Genomic DNA, 18,044 nt, shown 5'->3' on the forward strand with positions numbered 1-18,044 from the left:
TTGGCATTTTCCCTCATGTATTTATTAAATTTAACACCACCTACAAACAGAAAAGTACGTCCTAAAGATAAAAAAGAGAGTGTGTGGGCTAAGAATCCTTTCAATACATTTGTCTGATGATTGCAGAATGCATGAAACTTAAGTAACAGATATTAATAACTTGCAATTGAAGTAATTTAAGTAACAGATATTAATAGCTTGCACTTGAAGTAATTTGTATTATATATAATATACATACACACACACACACATATATATATATAATATATATATATATATATATATATATATATATATATATATATATATAATATATATATATATATATATATATATATATATATATATAAAATATAGTGGTGAATGAAAAGTGACCCATGCGGGACTCGAACGCACACCCCTCGTATACATTACGGATGCTCTACCAACTGAGAAACTGACTTCAGCTATAACACTCGTATACGAGTGTTTTATCCCATGGAATTTTTTCTCTGTTTGATGTCATCGTATACGAGTGTTTTACCATGGGATTATATATATATATATATATATATATATATATATATATATATATATATATATATATATATATATTATATATATATATATAATCCCATGGTAAAACACTCGTATACGATGACATCAAACAGAGGAAAAATTCCATGGGATTATATATTTATCACATGAACAGTCTTCTTATTTCTCTTTGATGTGGATTGATCGAAATTATTGTGACAAATTGCATGATTTTTATCGCGATTTTGTGTTTTATTTACGCGGATTACTTACATTTTATGAGTAAAGCGGCCCGTCACTCAGGAGATGTTAAATGTTTACGGTATACTTTACATCCCTTTAAGGTAAAGTGCGACGAATTCGGACGCGCACGCGGTTTAGAACTTTTCTGCGCAGATTTAACTCCAGCCTGCCGCAAATGGGTTATTTTGAAGCGCATGTATTTAACACCACCTGTCATTGTTGAAATTGCGCTTTTACCTAATTTTTTGACCCAGTCTCTTAGAACTACATGTGACCTATAACCTTGTCATATTTTGACCCCTAGGAAGCTGGTTTTTATTAAATATGAGCGAAATATGAACATTTCTGTCCCATTTATATGGCGCAAATTACCCATTCACCTGGAGATATTGTAAAAAATAGCGTGGTGACACCCTTTTATTAAAAGTGTAAACTAAATGATATTATGTCAGGATTTTATTCGCCAAGTTTGGTCAAAATGACACCAGTCAAAGCGACAGGAAGAAAGTTCGAAAATAATGTAGTGATTTAATTTCGATATCGTCATTTTGTAATCGATACTTATGTTAAAGTTTCTTTACAAACATCATGAAAATTATACATTCGATAGATATGGATCTTAAGTCTTGGTATTTATTGAAATTAACTCATTTGCTAAGCGTTTTATAATTGCTTTCTTTAGTTTAAGTGAATTATATCATTTTTATTTATTTCTAACGACGCCACTTTAACATCCGTTTCCATGGAAACAAGCGTGGTGACCCCAATTTTTTATTTCATTTTTGCATTTGCAAAACGTCCAAGAATATTTGTGCAAAGTTTCAAGAAAATGACACCACAACCTAATTTTGACGTAATTCGTAGTACTTCACCTTAAGCTGAAAATTAGATACATCCGATGGTATCTCCACCAATCAGACATACGGATTCGATCATGTGCGCCTGTCAATCAGTGTCTCGCGTTGTACCGATGCCAAGGCAAGTCTGCCATCGGCGGACATATCTTTCACAGCGATAGCGACGGATAACCACAGTGTATTGAGTTATTTAGAATATTTACAATTATATTTATGAAGTTAATGCAATGACACGATCGAAACAGTAGTTATCTTCTCAGAGATGCTGTGGCTTTTACATGTAAAATATCACAAGTTTACGACCTTAACGAGCCCGAAAGTTTCAGATCGATGACACACACAGTTACGTTTGTAGTGGGCACTGCCGTCACCGGTCTCCGCCGGTAGCCATCTCAGTCGTCAATGTTTTCGTCTTACGGACTTTGACATTTGCTGTGACATATATATCGCCCGTAGGTACATCCCAATTTTGTTACTTGACGGGAACTCTGTTCTGATGTGAGTGTTGTCCGAGTCAACTTTCGAAATACATCGGATTCTACAGCGCTGCACTGTACAGGTCGACAGCTTATGTCTTCACTACGTATACAGCCTTACGCTGCAGGTTTGATTCCGATCGAAAAACAACGTATAATTTTGTGCGATGAAGGAAAAGTATCGTTGTTCGTCGAATGACTTTATGCTTATAGTTCTATGTTACTTTCCCGAAGACTATACGGTACTCATTCATTAAGTCGAACTTTCGTTGAGGTGTATCTTTCGGGTTTATCGCCAACCGGGATCGCCAGGTTCGACGTCGCTTGGGGATCGCCAGGTATGACGACGTCCACATAGCGTTGATCGCGATTTCAAATTTGTTACTAAATATAGCTGCACGCGCGCGACTTTCGGACAAATATGCCTTACATTCGGACAAATTTCGTTGTTGCATGCGCGGCTGTTGTTGCATCTTGTAGTCTGAGCCATCAATTCATAAATAAGTGTAACTTTTAGTTGCCATTGTTACACTAGCAATTTTATTATTGTCGTTTATGCGGGAAATGCGGACGAATATTTATTTATGCATATTAATGAGAGAAAAACATGATGTCATTTGCGATCTGTGCTTTTGAGCTTTACGATCGGTGCCGTGACGTTACTGGGCCATTAAAACGATCGACGGTATCCTCATTCGATTATTCTTGGGAATAGTTAAAGCTAGAGCGACTCGAAATTTCGTTTGACATGCTTTCTCTGTTTCCATATCTGGATTTATCGAGTCTAGTCATCTTTTTGTCAAATTGCCATGAGAGCACGGCATTGATCACGAAAATCGGTCTATGTCGCGACGTGCATGTACGAACGGTACCATTGCAGGAAAACAGTTCCTGTTGATGACGTACAACAGGGGTAATACGGATTTCTTATCTGTGCTGGTGTACGTCACACAGATGGAGATACGGGCCAGTTCATGTGGTAAATATATGAATAAGTCAACTTGAGTTGTACAGATAGCTCCAAGCGTTGTTCATAGCGTGGATTGATAAAAGCGGATGAATAAATTTGCACATGTCTACTGATCTGGTTATATATTTTCTGTTTATTCTGTTGGTAATTTTGACACAACATTTCGTCCTAAAAGTAGGACTTCATCAGGTTGAAGATGTCTACAAAAGGAGAATACAGACAAAAAAAAACAGAACAATGTAAGGCTAGTGTTGATTTTCATTAAATGCTGAACGTACTTTATAGGCTGAGTAAATTACGTTCTGTGCTCATGTTTGGCAAGGTTGTCTTAATGTTTGACTTCTCCCCTATAATTTTATTTATGACTCAGTTTCTCTTTGACTAAAAAAGTGAGAAGATTTAAGTACAGACCGAGCAGACAACGCCTGGGAGACAACATCGAATCAGTACTAAACAACAAGCGCCCTTGGTGTATTAGATAACGAGTTCTTTTTTGAATCCAATGTGTGATTTCCGGGTGACAATACAACAGAAACAATATGTACATGGAAACCATTCGACAGACATGAATCTTATTTGCATAGCAATTTACAACTTTTATGAAAAGACCTGAAGAATTCATATCCGTTCAACCTTGTACAGGATACAAATAGCCAGCTTGTCGCAAATGCTCTGGGGAAAGTTTTCATCTAAATTGGCACAGGGATTAAATACCGCAAGAAGAGGCAAATCTCATAAAATCAACCAACTCGTAAAGCGTAGAAGTACATGCAAGTATTTTTAAGTTCCTCAATGTTGGGTTCGGGAGGTGTTCGAGATCGACACAGAGAGCTACGCAATCTGAAGCTGTCCCCGTTTTGGTTTAGACAACTACTATGTAGATTATGTAGGATAGTGCCGATAAGGGAGCCTTCAGTAATTACATCGGGTGGACCTGGGGAATTCCATGCGCACCTGTACTAACCTCTCCCCCCAAACCTTTTGTCTGAAATATGACCCTACCCCTTGTCCGACATAATAAAACTGACCCTCTCCCGATCACTTCAGTATTCTCTCCAGGAATAACTGAACGACTATTAGCTAATTTACGTAGCAATTGGTTTCATTCATATGTAGGTTAGGGACAGAAATTACAGGGGGAGGGCTGGCGTTTTGGGAGGTCCCAATTTACCACGCAATTATTTTTGAAGGGTCATACATTTGCTGGAGGGTCACCATATTATGCACAACTAATAGAAGGCAAGATGTGGCTGAGATAGTTATTCACCCAAAAATATCAAATCATACTACACGGGAATCTATTAGGCAAACTATTGACAATTTTCCGCAAAACAAGCTATATCTGTACTTTTATATCTAATTGACGATCTCTGTAAATGTGCTTTGCTTGAAGTTGGAAGTAAAACTTGCGCGTTTGTACAAGAAATTCGATTTTGGAATTTCACCGAAATGTTGATTCACTGTATACACGGTAATCTGTGAGAGATAAATGAACTTTTTTTTTCCAAAATAAAACATAAAGCTAACAAAATTTCTGCATTTATAGACGTTTGATAATTGATATACACTTTGCCACCGGTCCCATATGTTTTGTCTATTGTCTTTCATCAGTTTTAACTGTTCAAGGTGTACGATACCACTGTATCTTCTTTGCTTGTGAAGCTTGTCGATAATGTGTATGTATTTAAAAGAATCAAAGTATGTCGTCGGTGATTCACTATTCAGGAACATCACATGGACAATCGACGGTTCGGCCGTAGAATCAGCTTCTGTTAAAAGTGACCCTCCCTCAAGATAGGTTTATAAAAATGACCCTCCCCCTAGGAAGTTTTCTAAAAGTGACCCTCCCACAGTTCCCCCGGTCCTCCCCACCTGTAATTACTGAAGGCTCCCTATCTATGAATAGACTCTTTGAACTCTGAAATCATGACTATTTTAAGGATATCCTACGATAAATTCAAGAAAGGACTCGGTCATAGACTATGACAAAAATAGTATGGACAATGGAAACACAAGAATGTAACGAGTATTTTTTTTGCATTGAAAGGCCACCGGCCCATATACAAAGAGGGACTATATAGAATACATAACTTGTGACAGAGAATAATACAAATCAGAAAGAAAGAGAGGGAAATACATACAATTTCGTCAACTAGGCTGTAACACAAAAGAACAGTGAGGAGAATGCATGCATCAATCACTGTGTACGTGTGATTCTCTAAATTTCAAGGCTTTATATACAAAATAACTGAGACTGCCCAGTTGATCAGTATTGTTTGAACTGAGCAGTTTTTTAAACTTGTGAAATTTCGGTTGTACAATAATTTCATTTGGTAAGTAAAGTTTCCTTAAATCGTTATACAACGGACACACTAAAAGAAAATGGTATTCATCCTCGACAACATTCATTGTACATAGATTACAAAATCTTAAAGATGCATCAATACCATGTCTTCTCCCTTCCTCAATTGCAAGAGGAAGAGCAGCACAACGGAAACGAGCAAATGTTTGAATTACTTTATAATTGCAATTAAGTGTTAGGTATTTTTCTGGCTCTAATAAACTTTTATACTCTCTGTATAATCTCAGTTTAGGTTTGAGTGACAATCTGGTTTGCCATTGTTGCTTAATAATATCTGAAGATCTTGTCTCAAATATCGACATAAATAAATCTATATTACCCACTTCCTGTGTAAACCAGACAACACCAAAACCATGTGATAACAGGATATTTTTGACAGAAGGTGCCCAAGTACGGCGTCCTAAAGAGTCTAAATTACATAACATTCGATAGGCCTGTCGAGGGAGACGATTTTCAGGCATCTGAGTCAGTCTCGTCCAAAAACGTATACAACGTTTTAGAGTATGAAAATAAATAGGTGATCGGCGACAATCCCCAATACAGCTTCATTTGTGGTATGACGTGCAACCCCAAAAAATATTCTGCACCATTTTCTCTGGATTTTCTCTAATATATCATAGTATTGAAATCCCCAAATTTCAGATCCATAGCACAGAATGGGTAAAATCAGTTTCCATCTTCCAAGTGATAATAAATTTAAGGCCTTACTGGCTAGACTTGATGGTGTAATAACTACTTTAGACCAGCTGTTTCTAGTGGATAACAATAAGCCCAAGTATTTATAGTACGATACAATCTCAATTACTTCGGTACCAAAATGCCACTTTTCCAGTCTGGACCTATGGCCCCCTTTTCGAAAGATCATGACCTTTGTTTTACCCAGATTTACTTGCATATGCCACTTTGTACAAAATTGGTAAAGAATATCAATCAACCGTTGAAGATTGCTCACAGAATCTGAAAATAATACTACATCGTCTGCGTATAATAAACAAAAAAGATCGTACATCTCTTGTGTCAACTGAATTCCCATATATTCTGTTGATATGAACATGGAATTAAGATCTTCAATGAAAAAAGTGAATAGGATTGGGCTTAAAATGAAGCCCTGTCTTACACCGACTAGACAGTTAAAGTACTCTGAGGTTACATTACCTGACTTAACACAGGATTTAATATTACTGCACATAGAATAAAGAATGTGAAACATTTTACCTCTAACACCAAGTGACATAATTCTATACAATAGAAGTGGATGATTCACTTTATAAAATGCTTTGGAGAAGTCGATGAAAAGACAATATAACTTTCCACGTCTGTCACTTAAATATGTTTGGATGATTGCATGTACAGTGAAAATGTCGTCAGTCGTATCATGATTTTTTCTGAATCCTGCTTGACAATCTGAAAGAATACTAGATTCGTCCGACCATTGTGTTAAACGCTCGTTTAAGATAGAGGTAAAAAATTTTCCCAACACATTTAGTAGGGATATTCCTCTATAGTTGTTAAGTCATCAGTAGCACCTTTCTTGAATAATGGAATAATAGTAGCAAGTGACCATTATTCAGGAAATTCTCCAGTGTCAAAAATAAAATTAAACATTTCTACCAATAAAGGTAATGTTACATTTGCTGAATATTTGAAAAATTCATTTGGCAGCCCGTATGGACCTGGAAATTTGTCAGTCTTTAACTTTCTAAGGCTATTCAAAACCTCGTTTTCTGTGATAGGATCATTTAACCCTGTCAACTCCTGATCCAAAACATCGTTTCTTAAATCAAACTGTTCAATTTCTTCTTGAACGGAGGATAAAAACTGTGAATCCCCAATGTCAGAATCATTGCACTCCTTATACAGATTACTGAAAGGCTTGAATGCTTCTTTCATTTGCTGGGTTGTTTTGCGGCCAATTATGGACTTCAAAATAGTCCAGAAAGCATGTGAATTATTTTCTGCCGCATCTCTAAAATTATTTCTTATAGTGTTCTGATACGTATTTTTGGAGTTTTTACATGTCTGTTTGAAGAATTTTCTTTCCCGTTTATAATTATCCAACGAATCAGGAATATCAAACTTTCTGAACACCTTTAAATTTTCTTGCATAGTTTTCTTTGCACTTTGACATGACCTTCCAAACCAGGGCGGCTGGGTAAATTTTTGTGTTTTAGTATTGGCTGCACCTTCAAGAATGTACAAGAATGTACCGTCTGTATATTCCTAAAGAATTACGTGAACTGTTTGTGGAAACAAGAAGCCTGGTCGCGTTACCGTGGGTTCTGTAGGCATTGCAACCAGGGTCTGGTACAGTTGTTCGCGCCGTTGATATTCAGTCGATTTTTGTCCTCGAAAAAATAGTGCAACTTTGTCAGAGGTACATTTCTAGACCTATGCTATCTTTTAAATAGTGTATAACTTTGCGGAAGGTATGTGTAGACCTAGAAAGCCGTTTTCCTCATTCAAGTGACTGACAACTAGAAATGATTGACAATTTGTCCAGGGCATATTGATTTTATTCCTAAAGCAGTTCAAAAGTTTAAACGCGGAATCGTTATGGAACGATTCTTGTACTTTTCAAAAAATAATGAATTCTTGGCTTGTACCTGTGGTAAGTATATTATTCCCTGATATTTGTCTTACTTCAACTGGGAAAATTCTCACGACGTAATTGCCGTGTCGCCTCTTCGACTCTTGGTGACACGGACATTACGTCACCCATGCATATTTTCCTTTACTGAACGAAGAAAAATATATGGGAATAATATCTGAATAAGTGAACAGACATGCAATTGATGTACTGTAGAACACTTTATGGACGTTCTAGAGTCTGAACTACGAGTGTAAACTGCGCCAAATCAACTACCAAAAGCCTGCATCAGAAGTCCCCCCACCTCGTTATGCAATATGGATAATCCATATCAAAAAATGTTTCCCCTAAACCTAATGACAGACAATGCTCAACATCAGAGTACGTAAAGAATACGTTAAAAACTCAAACCATGGCCCATGACATATATTAATGATGATTCGGTTTACTCGTTTGCAAAAATGTCTAAAGTATTCAAAACACTGGTTTAGTGATGCTTGCTAAGCGATAAAACAGTTTACCGATACTTATCGAGTATCGAATGACACGTATTACCACATTCATTCATGCTAGGTAAGCATCCATAAACATGTCTGATGTTTCGAAATTATTTAAGCTGTCGTTCGAAGCTTCTTAAACATCTTAACCATTCTTAATTGTACTTGAAGCATTAATCATGTTCATCTGTGTGTGTAATACATCAAACCTATCAATCTTTCCGAGCATTTAAACCTACGGCAAAAAAAGGGGACAATTGTGTGTATTTTGAAATGTCTTTTGGCCTTGTTACTTTGTAAAACACAAACTATCCAATTTATACATATGATACGTGCCACCTGCACATGATGGCGTAGTTCAGAGGATCATTATGCACTGTTTTGAGTCATAAAAAAGTTGGTAAAATATCCCATTTTACCTATGAGTCGACGAAAATTTGAAATCGACACTTGTCATTCTCAAAAACACACTAGTGTAACTTTCTGATAGGTCAATTATGAATGCTGCAGGTATGTAAAAGAAGTACAATGAAATTTATACTATAGGGTTATTCACAAAATACGGCCCTGTATGGACGAGGGCTCAGTGAGTGACGTATTGGACGAGCCGAAGGCGAGTCCAATACGTCACTCACTGAGCCCGAGTCCATACAGGCCCGTATTTTGTGTATAACCGTATTATTATACACCTCCCTCCATTAATCGTCCGTATGAACTAATTCTATGGTAAATTTAGGGGATGCGGCACGCGCGATATGAGTTGAACGCGCGCGATCGTTGAAATAAAATTGCAACAAACCCCTGAAAATTTGCGCGTCGCGCGTCTCCCGTATTCGGGACTCCGCGTACTATACAAAATACGGAAAGTTATTGGACGGTCAAACTCCCATAGGTTACGGTAGTAGGTGTATAATAATCGGCATTATATTTCCGTTATGTAAGAGTCAGGGGAAGTTCTAACGATATTTCAATAGCATATACATAAATTACACTTGGCACACTAATTATCGTGTCACATTTGGTGGTATCACCTGTAATTTTGCCTCTCTCCTATTTCATGTATAGCTCTAAGTTTCTCTAAATCACAGCATTGGAAAATTCCAATACATGACCATCTGGTTTTGAAGGTGCACGAGTCTACATCCGGGGACTGAATGTGATAGTCGTCAGAGAGTCGACAAAGCATACAATAGCAGTGAGCGCTTGTTATGTAACAGAAAATGTGTACCGAGTATGAATATTATTTGTTATTTCGGGGTAACAATACCCACGCTCGTCAGAACATGTCTAGGACGTTTGTCTTATTAAAAGCCATAATATATGGCATTGTGGAAAAATGTGTTTATACAACGTGCGCTTTCACAGAGTCTGGTACGGGATGCCCTTAGCATAGGCTCTGGTGAAAATTTTATATTTCGATTGGCAGTGAGACGAAAAGCCGTTGGAACAGGCAAAGCTTCTGAACTGAATCAACCTGAAGGGCGTGAAAGTAAGTGTCTAATTTACTCAATAGTGACTTTAATAATGGTTCCACAAGATCAAAAAATAGTGCACATAGACAATTTGAAGTCAAGCCTGGTTTGATCAAGGCGGGGTTACGTCAAAAGTATCATTTTCTCTCAAAAGCTAAAGCTTGAGTGCTCTGCAATCAACACATGCAATCTCTACAGTTTCTTATTTGATATTCAACACAAGCCAGCCAGAATAAATTCGCCAATGTCTCTGGTACGTGTTCACCAGAAGCGCTGATACACGGTCGGCCAAGTACCATGTTACGGTCGCACATTGGCGAATCGTGCCTGTCAAGATCGTAACGTTTTCAATAACTGAGCTTGACACACAAAGTTGTCAATTATAAGCATCACTTTAACTCTTTATTACAGAATAGCAGTACGTGTCCTATGTCTTCTTCCCGTTCTTTTTCTTCATCTTTACATTAAGTGGTCTAATGGTGTTTCGTCCCATTACATGCAAAAGGTTAGCTATCCCTTGATATGCAATTGCTTATGTAGTGTAGTGCAGCCCAGGGATTGTTGTATTCACTTGTAGCCTAATGAAACTTTGCATTGACAAAATGCACAAATTTGAATTTCTTATGCCAAATGATAAGGTAGTCACTACGACCGTAACGTTGTTGAGGGTATACATATTGATTCTGAAGCCCTGAGACCGATTTTATGAAAAAATAACGTTTAGACTAACACCAGTCCTAAACATTTACTTGAATAAATACAACTGTTTCACTACAAGTGTCACGGGCGGAGAACTCATTTATCATCAACGCAAACTATATAATAGTTATGAACAATGAATTTTATAACTAAAATAGATTGTAGTATTTGGTCGGGATGAGAACCTCTAAACGGATTTAGCAGGGTTTAACTTTCCATTCTGCTCTGGAGCACATGGAAATATCACTGAGCGAGCTCCTATTAATGACACTTTGCACACACACACACACATTTTATTTATTTATTTATTTATTTATTTATTTATTTATTTATTTATTCATTTATTCATTTATTATTTATTTATTTATTTATTTATTTACATACATATGCTGTGAACTGCGAAAATGTACAAAGCTAATAAAACTAAATCTCCTTGCGTTGGTAAGAATAAGTGACTACAAATCATTGTGCAACTATAAAGGAAAATTTTTTCTTCTTAAATCCCTTAAGAAAATATTCAATCAGAGTTGAACCAATCTGAAATCGCAGGAAAGTTATTATTGATAGCATTATGTGCAGCTTCCATGGTTGGACCTTTACATAGTGTCTGGTCATCTGCTTACATTTGCAGTGACGACGAAATAATAACGTGGGCTAAAACTATAGCCTTGCCTTACACCCGCAGGTGTGTCAAGTCTATCGGAAATACAACCCAAATATTTAACAAATTGCTACTGATTAGCAAGGTATGATTGAATTCGTTCCATAACGTTTACCGATATCCAACATATTGACAGCTTATTCACCGTTGATGAAATCAAAAGTCTTTTACGAATCCATTTAAATAACCTATATCCAGATTGAACAAGATTTCGTCAAAGCCATTTGACAAGAATAATGTTTTTCGCTACCTGACTGACTTTCAAGAAGTAAACTCATATTAAAGGAATAGGTATAAATTGAATTATTGATATGTTTATCCAGTATTTGTGAAAGGGTCGGTAAAACTGAAATAGGTCGATAATTCGAACGGTCATGAATACTACCTGAAGCCTTGTACAGTGAAATGTATGAATGCCGTCACTAAATTCTACTGCGTTAAGCGCCAACGTTGATATATTGTGTATAAAGCGCCAACGTTGATATATTGTGTATAAAACGTTTATAAGTTGTTGGTAAACTTTAATATATCAAGTGCAAACGTTAAGATATTGTTTATGAAATGTATACTGTGGATAAACTTTAATATATTCAGCAATATATTTAACGCAAATCTTAATATGTTGTGTATAAAATATGATATACAGCGCAAACGTTAGTATGTTGTGTATAAAACGTTTATAAGTTGGTTGTAAACTTCAGTATATTCAGCGCAAACGTTAGTATGTTCTGTATAAAAATATGTTGTTGTTAACTTTAATATATTCAGCGCAAACATTAATATGTTATGTATAAAATGTTTATATGTTGTACATAGACTTTAAAATATGAGATGCAACCGTTAATATGTTGTGTATAAAACGTTTATTATGTTGTAGGTAAACTTTCATATATTAAGCGCAACTGTTAATATATCGTGTGTAAAAGTTAATACATTCAGTGCAAACGTTAATATGTTGAGTGTAAAACAAGTATATGTTGTTGGTAAACTTTAATGTCTCAAGAGCAAAAGTTAATATGATGTCTACGAAACGTTAATATGTGTATGCGCAAACACGTTTAAGCATATGATCAAGTACTATGTGGTTCTTGCGCGGCGGCACTGTTTCTGCGACGTCAAATTCCCGTAATGCAACATTAACACGTTTATGCCATGCTATCGCTGTGCTAGCTCTGAGTACTCCCATTTTGCGTGAGAAAATAAAGAACTTTAGCTTTCCGATACAGCACAGTTTGGTCAGTAAACTCCTGGATATAACAATGACCATTGACCTTATACTAGAAAGAATCGGTCTAAGGAACCTGGCACAGCAGTTCGCTGATGAAAAAGTAGGAGTCAATATCGTTTCATCTCTCACAGACGGTGAACTGATACGTCTTGAGTTTGCACAATTGGCGGTCGGTCAAAATTCGTAGAATGTTTAAGGCACAGGCAGTGGAAGAGCACAGTGATTCTGATGGTAATATGTTCAGTTCCACTTCCAATGGCGAGTTTTCTCCTGCCCTGCAATTTGTAAAAAGTAGGAATAGGCTTTTCGCTCCTGTACACCAGCAGCTGCAAACTTGAAGCCCTACTGACTCTAGTGTATGATTTCGGGTGAGAGAGGTCCCAAATACCTAAAAAACATGGACCACCCACCGTAGGGCGTCAAGTCTGCAGCTACCTGTGTAGCAGGAGTCAAAAGTATATTTTTGCTCGCAACACACCACATTTCAAATTGACCAGACCCCAAGGTCACCAAGAGAAACCACTTTAAGTAGGGTGGCCAAGCCATTTTTTTCTCTTGTTTATACACACAGTTAAAATGGATTTTTGGCAAGAATGGGGTAAAAGAAGAAAAATAAAAAAAATTATGCAAATAGCTGTATCCAATCAAAAGATATGAATTTTTAAAGCAATAAAAATGCCATTTTTTCGCGGACAATTTTCGGCAAATTTTAAAATTATTTCAATGAATGCCGATTCCTTCAAGTTTGGCAACCCATAATTTTTTATTTACTTCACATGGAATCATTAAACTATGTGTCTTGTGCACAGATTTACCCAATATTACAGAAAAATCAAGATTTGACTTATGCACAGTCTTGGATTTTGGAACTGTGAGTGTTGAAAATTGAAAATATGTTGTCTGACTTAGTCAAAATTGCGGCGGCACCGTACCATCGAAAAATGGATGGATTTTTATGTTTTTATGAATTTTGAATTCACATAACTTAAAAACTAGAGCTCACAATACAATGAAATTTTGTCACAATGTTATTTAATAACACTCAATTCTAACAAATCAATTTAAACTGCCAATTGTCTTTTAATGCAGTTCATTTTCAGCCATAAAATTGTAAGAAATAGCTGTCCCTAACTTCAGCCTCAGGCAGGCTGTCAATGGTGTGTCGGTGTGACTGCCTTCCGCCGCCATCTTGAGTCACACTGTCTGAGGTCTATGAATGAACACGATTTTGTTTTTATAATTCGTACTTGTGCTCGTGGACAGATTTTCGTCATATTTCACAGAAATGTTGGAATGATGTTTAAAAAGAGCATGCTACAAGTTTTATGGCAAAAATATGTATCTAAATGGGAAAAATCTACACCGAATTTACCGTACACACTTTACCTCGTGTTTGCTGGCTAAAATTCCCAGAATATAACAAAAACTCACCACTACATGTAAATGGATGGTCTGCCACTTCCTGGCCAAGTTTCACAGTTCTATGACAGCGTGCACAGGGCCCGAAAGCAGTTCCGTTGCGAAATAGGTATTGACTGGATTCAGAAGTGCGTGCCATGAGCGGCGACCGCTCGAGCGCTGTGGCCGGTCAGTACAAAGTGGCATTTTTGGAGAGGAAAAACACTATTTTTCTATCGTTTTTTCTTCAGTTTTTTAATGAAACCTGCCTCATACATCGATTTTAATTGGAAATATCCATTTTTTCAGTAACTGAGCTACTTATTTTCAGAAAAAATGGCGTTTAAAATTTCACGAAAATCAAATTTCACTTTCAGTGTGCGTGAGTTGCGTATAATGTCGCAACATTTTAGCTTAACTTTGGCCACCCTACTTCAAGGTTTTGGGAACATCCAATATGGCCGCCAGGTCACGTGAACAGAAATTCAAGGGCTCGGTGAACCACCCCTCATTGGCACTGATCACTGTGCCAAGTTTGGGAAGTGTGCATGAAGTGGTTTCCCAGATTAAGGCTGGCATGACAGCTTTTTGCCATAGGAATTTCTGCGAGAGCTAATGCCAACTTAATGAGTTAGTAAGCGTGTGTGTCAATATGTACGCACTGAATATAATGAATTTTAAATTTGACGCCTGAACCAAGCATGGCCAGTGATTGGACAGAAACGCTGTTCAATTTATCAAGGACAACCCCACTGTAAGTAAAACCTCTTGTTTATCGGGTCCTGGACGCCACTTTTTGTACAACTTCAGACTTGAGACTATTTATCGGGAAATTAGGTGAATCAAGCTTCGATACTAGACGAGACTAGATTCTGTCAAATCGCAAGTAAATAGCCGATATAGGCCTATATCGGAGATTTCACCACCTCACAGTTCTGGTCAAACCAGACTTCCAAGGACTGACTCTATAGCTTCGATACTAGACGAGACTAGATTCTCACAAATCGCAAATAAATATCCGATATATATCGGAGATTTCAACACCTCACAGTTCTGGCCAAACCCGACTTTCAAGGACTGACTCTAGCTTCGATTCTAGACGAGACTAGATTCTGTCAAATCGCAAGTAAATAGCCGATATAGGCCTATGTAGGAGATTTCAACACCTCACAGTTCTGGTCAAACCCGACTTCCAAGGACTGACTCTATAGCTTCGATAGACGAGACTAGATTCTGTCAAATCGCAAGTAAATATCCGATGATATATATCGCAGATTTCACCACCTCACAGTTCTGGCCAAACCCGACTTCCAAGGACTGACTCTAGCTTCGATACTACACGATACTAGATTCTTTTAAATCTCAAGTAAATATCCGATATATATCAGAGATTTGAGATTTCAGCCCTTTTTAGATCTAGCTAGGCCAATCTTACTTCGATATTTTATTAGTCTAGTGGCCGTAAATATCGGATATCATATAAAATTAAAGTGCAATGTCGCGATGTCCTCCCAAGCACGGTACCTCTATACGTACGTGGGTGGAAGGACTGTGGCGCAGTCAGTGACAAAATACTGAGAGAAATAAGAAAAGAAAACCAATGTTTCATCATGGAGGTACTACCTCCATGGGTTAATGGGCAGGCTGAATGGTATATGATATTTGTAGCAGTGTCCATCGGAAAATTTTCACTAGCGGTTTACACGTGTCGCATGACCATAAGTTTTCTTTCTCAAAGAAGCAGGTCTTTAGTCAAAATTGAAAACTTCACTACTTGATACTGAACGAATATGTCTAGAAAATCTATTCCACAAGGAAGCAGAGGCCTTCATACGTGAAGTCGTAGCTCTCTTTGTTTTCCCCCAGGCGAATAGGGGTTGCAACGGAAAAACCCTGAGTCGTGCAACGACAAAAAGAGTCATTGTTTTTTCCTTCGCACGTACGAGAGGAATGGCTGCTGCTACAGCGACATACAAGAAAGAATGATCATTATAGAATTTGAGTCTTGTTCGTTTAGTTTTACATGTAAGAGAAACTTCGTCACTTGAACGGACAGATGAAATCAAAAACATTAGTATATACGCTGCCCCGCATATAAACAAGACTGGTTTATAATGTTGTACTACTGTGACCGTCTTGGGTTTAGGCCTATTGGAGGAAAATCTATTTGCATTTTTTTGGCATTCTCTTTTATCGATTAGACTTTTCTGTGCAAGCAGCAAAAATACCGTAACATCAAAAATAAGCCACAAACTAGGAAAAAATGCTTTTAGTAGGGTTGTGGATAGTTTCCCTCGCCTGAAGAGGCAGAATGAGCCTGATGGGCACTGCTAAAGCTGTGCCACTGTCAATCGCGACGTACTTGAAGTTCGCCGGCAATGTTAGCCGTGAGTTGGGTACAGCCTCCGTGTGTTCCCGGCGTTACACGGGTTAGCCGGCATGCTAGGGGTATGTGAGCATTTTTTGTGTGTCTGTTAACATAATTAATAAGTCAGCATATCAAAATTAGACTACAATATATCATAATTGGACCACATCAATATCTTACATAGATATATTATACCTACATTAGATAAAAAAGAAAAACCCGTTTATAACCGCATGCTACGTATAGGGTTGGGAGAGAGTTGCCGCGGCCGGTGTACGGGCGGACCAAATCTAGATCTTTTTGTCCGGGAACGCTTGCGCTTACAAACAGGCGAAGTACGTCAATTTTTGTTTGAGTGTTTATCCCATCGACCGGAATGTTCTGCCCCTGTATATGCAGGACACTTGTCCATAATAACGGAGAAAACATCAGTTTTATAGTCATTCAAGTAGCCTGATCATGAACAGGACCATTGACACATGTCGTACCGATCGACATGATCGTAACCATAACAGTCGTCGCTGACGAGTAATGCCACGATGCTATACTATCAGCTTAGAGCGGATGACAGCGAGCGCGTTCACGTATAGCCGTAGTTTTAAGGGACTTTAGAGGGGGTGTTAAATACTCAAAATTATCGTGTGTCTCAACGCATTTATTTTTATTTGCGACCATAAACATGGTGACTTACATATTTTACAACATAACATGCACTTTTGATGGTTTGCTAGTATCCGTTCGACTCAAATGACACAATGGACCATCGTTAGGTGAAACTACCGAAAATCTAGTTGCTGTGGACTTGTCAGGTGGGAGTGCAGAGAAATACTTAGAAGAGCCAAGTGTAGAATAAGGGATAAAGTCGAGATAATTTGTTTGCGTTCCGCCAGCCTTATCCGAAACAGTCTTTGCAGTTTTATCTCCCTCGTTCACGCTGAATATTCATAGACGTGGGCACTATACGGTTCTCAGGGCCTAGACCGTATAGTGCCCACGTCAAAATTCCTATGGCCAAAAGCTGGAATGGACAAAGAATTGACGAAAGAAGAAGAAGAAGAAAGACGGCAAACCCCAATGAAACCAATAGGGGCCCAGCCGATAGGCTTGGGCCCCTAAAAAGTGTTTGCGCATATACATGTGAGCGCTTACACATATTAACGTTTCACAGACATCATATTAACCTTTGCCCTTCATATATTCAAGTTTAACCACAACATATTAACATTTCATAGACATCAACTTTGGTCATTTTTTTTATTTTGTTTGTTTCTGTGTATCATCTGCAGTTTCTGGTGTTAATCCCTGAACCATGGAGAAAATCATAATATTTAGCACATAAATATACCCTATATGAGTATAATCTGAATTGTTATTGTTTAAATTTTGTATTCAGGTCCGGACTACAATACATTTATCAACAATTACAATGATCATTTCACATATACAGGCTGTGTTGGCAAGCAAGACACCGGGCATTGGTCATGATGATCGGACTATAGTAAAATTCTGGAGTTGATACATTGAAACAGAGTAGTGAAAAATTAGTCAACAGTTACAGTTAATGTCCCTTTAGCGTTATATACAACATACTGACTTTTATGTACAATATATTATTGTTTGCACTTAATATATTGAAGTTTACCTACAACATATAAACGTTTTATACACAACATATTAACGTTTGCGCTTAAAGGGCCAGAAGGCTAATGC

General features: G+C 37.5%; 1 protein-coding gene across 3 annotated transcripts in view; it reads left to right on the plus strand.

Annotated features, from left to right (window-relative positions):
• Nucleotides 1-3,681: 3,681 nt before the first annotated feature.
• The window catches only part of LOC139134983 (MFS-type transporter SLC18B1-like), an 82,869-nt gene continuing 68,506 nt past the window's right edge, over nucleotides 3,682-18,044 (plus strand). The window contains exon 1 of one of the 3 annotated variants that reach the window (XM_070702106.1): nucleotides 3,682-3,832. The gene's annotated coding sequence lies outside the window, so the exon portion shown is untranslated. Of the gene's footprint in view, nucleotides 3,833-9,825; nucleotides 9,998-18,044 lie in introns of those variants that run through there. The other 2 variants (XM_070702107.1, XM_070702105.1) reach the window with 2 other exon arrangements.

This window comes from Ptychodera flava, chromosome 6 (genome assembly GCF_041260155.1).
Source record: "Ptychodera flava strain L36383 chromosome 6, AS_Pfla_20210202, whole genome shotgun sequence".
Classification (NCBI taxonomy): domain Eukaryota; kingdom Metazoa; phylum Hemichordata; class Enteropneusta; family Ptychoderidae; genus Ptychodera; species Ptychodera flava.